Source organism: Ascidiella aspersa, chromosome 5, assembly GCF_963924565.1.
Source record: "Ascidiella aspersa chromosome 5, kaAscAspe10.2, whole genome shotgun sequence".
Classification (NCBI taxonomy): Eukaryota; Metazoa; Chordata; class Ascidiacea; order Phlebobranchia; family Ascidiidae; genus Ascidiella; species Ascidiella aspersa.
This window is the reverse complement of record NC_139451.1, coordinates 11610703-11613202: the sequence shown is the minus strand read 5'-3', so window position 1 is coordinate 11613202 and position 2500 is coordinate 11610703. Positions and strand designations below refer to the sequence as shown.

At 61.3% G+C, this 2500-nt stretch overlaps 2 non-coding genes and 1 pseudogene across 2 annotated transcripts in view; all 3 read left to right on the top strand.

Moving 5' to 3' along the window:
- LOC146143683 (small subunit ribosomal RNA) overlaps positions 1-687 on the top strand; it is a 1811-nt gene extending 1124 nt beyond the window's left edge. The window contains exon 1 of the ribosomal RNA XR_014500401.1: positions 1-687. This exon is cut by the window's left edge and continues 1124 nt beyond it. This is a non-coding gene — a ribosomal RNA (small subunit ribosomal RNA).
- Positions 688-934: 247 nt separating this feature from the next.
- Positions 935-1088, top strand: LOC146143682 (5.8S ribosomal RNA). The gene has a single exon (XR_014501217.1). It is a non-coding gene; the product is annotated as a 5.8S ribosomal RNA (ribosomal RNA).
- Positions 1089-1336: 248 nt separating this feature from the next.
- The window catches only part of LOC146143681 (large subunit ribosomal RNA), a 3679-nt pseudogene continuing 2515 nt past the window's right edge, over positions 1337-2500 (top strand).

Sequence of the window (2500 nt, the reverse complement as noted above, 5' to 3'; positions counted from 1 at the left end):
GGTTGCAAAGCTGAAACTTAAAGGAATTGACGGAAGGGCACCACCAGGAGTGGAGCCTGCGGCTTAATTTGACTCAACACGGGAAATCTCACCCGGCCCGGACACAGTGAGGATTGACAGATTGAGAGCTCTTTCTTGATTCTGTGGGTGGTGGTGCATGGCCGTTCTTAGTTGGTGGAGCGATTTGTCTGGTTAATTCCGATAACGAACGAGACTCTGGCTTGCTAACTAGTTACGCGACCCAATCGGTCGGCGTCTAACTTCTTAGAGGGACTAGTGGCGTTTAGCCACACGAGATTGAGCAATAACAGGTCTGTGATGCCCTTAGATGTTCGGGGCCGCACGCGCGCTACACTGACCGGATCAGCATGTGCTCGCCTTGGCCGACAGGTCTGGGTAACCCGCTGAACCCCGGTCGTGCTAGGGATAGGGAATTGCAATTATTTCCCTTGAACGAGGAATTCCCAGTAAGCGCGAGTCATTAGCTCGCGTTGATTACGTCCCTGCCCTTTGTACACACCGCCCGTCGCTACTACCGATTGAATGGTTTAGTGAGGTCCTCCGATTGGACCTGGCGCGGCCGGCAACGGTCGAGCCGGCGTCCGAGAAGACGATCTAACTTGATCATTTAGAGGAAGTAAAAGTCGTAACAAGGTTTCCGTAGGTGAACCTGCGGAAGGATCATTAACGGTCTCGCAAACGCTTCGGCGAACGCGAAACTCGGACAAGCGAGAGAAAAAGTCTTTGCTACCCGGCGCCCGACCCGCGAGGAGCGGCGCGCCGGCCGGCGATTCGGTCACCCGGTAATGTTTGCGCGTCGAGTGCCGCGGTGCCGCGCGCTCCGGCTTCAAGCGTCGGCCTGGCCGACCGCTCGGCGCGGTCTATTTTGTCACCCTATAGTGCGAGGCACTGTGCGAGCGAAACAATCGTGGATGGCTCTTGGCGGTGGATCACTCGGCTCGTGAGTCGATGAAGGACGCAGCTAGCTGCGTGAATTAGTGTGAATTGCAGGACACATTGAGCATCGACGTTCTGAACGCAAATTGCGGCCTCGGGTCAATCCCGGGGCCGCGCCCGCCTCAGGGTCGCGTTGCAAACGTTCCGCGCGGGGATTTCTCCGCGCGGCTGCTGCGGCGTCGGACGCGCGAGCGCCCGTCCCGCTCAAGACAGCACGGCACGATGCGCGACGATCGCGACCAGAATCCCGCGCGGCGGCGGCGAGTCGACCTCGAAGAGGCCAACGGCTGGCGGCTCAAGGGCGGGAATCGAGGTGCGCGGCGGCGCGCGGCGCCGACGGCGAGCGCGGAACGGGAAGAATAGTCCCGGTCCTTACTTTCGGCCTGAGGTCGGACGAGGCTACCCGCTGAATTTAAGCATATTACTAAGCGGAGGAAAAGAAACTAACGAGGATTCCCTCAGTAACGGCGAGTGAAGCGGGATGTGCCCATCGCCGAATCCGCGCGCTTTTGGAGTGCGCGGAATTGTGGCGTACGGAATTCGTCACGGCGCGCTTCGCCGGTCGCCCGCGTCCTTCTGATCGAGGCCTTTTCCCAGAGCGGGTGTCAGGCCCATGGCGGCGACAGGCGGGCGCGCTACGGCGTCTTCCCAGAGTCGGGTTGTTTGGGAATGCAGCCCAAAGCGGGTGGTAAACTCCATCTAAGGCTAAATACGGTCACGAGACCGATAGCGAACAAGTACCGTGAGGGAAAGTTGAAAAGCACTTTGAAGAGAGAGTTAAAGAGTACGTGAAACCGTCGAGAGGCAAACGGGAGGGCCTGTCGGGTCGCCCGGTCGCTTTCAGCCGGCCCCCTGTCGGCGACGTTGTCGTGCGGACCCTCACGGGCCGCCGGCGGCGCCGCCCGATCGGGGACCAGCGCACTAGCGCCGGGCGAAGGCCGCGACCGTCTGGACGGCGGCGAGAAGGCCGCGCGCAAGGTAACCCGGCCTCGGTCGGGTACTATAGGCGCGCGTGTCCGTCGGCCCGCCGTTCGGGCGAGGAGAGATCGCCGCGTCTGCCCTTCGGGGCCGAGCGCCCGGTGCCGGCTGGGGCGTCGTGGGTCGGGGACTGTTCTCAGTGCCCAGCCTCTTCGTCTCGGTCGCGCTTCCGGTGTCGTTTCGCGAGGCGCACGGGGTCCGCGGCTGAAGTCAGCCACCTTCCCGACCCGTCTTGAAACACGGACCAAGGAGTCTAACGTGAGCGCGAGCCACGGGGCAGTACGAAACCCATGGGCGCAGTGAAAGTGAATGTCGGCGCGGTCCGGCGGAGGTGAGACGTCGTCGTTCGCGGCGGCCGCATCACCGGCCGATCTCGTCCGCTTTGCCGGAGAGGTCGAGCGAGAGCGTTCGCGTTGGGACCCGAAAGATGGTGAACTATGCCTGAAGAGGTTGAAGCCAGAGGAAACTCTGGTGGAGGACCGTAGCGATTCTGACGTGCAAATCGATCGTCAAATTTGGGTATAGGGGCGAAAGACTAATCGAACCGTCTAGTAGCTGGTTCCCT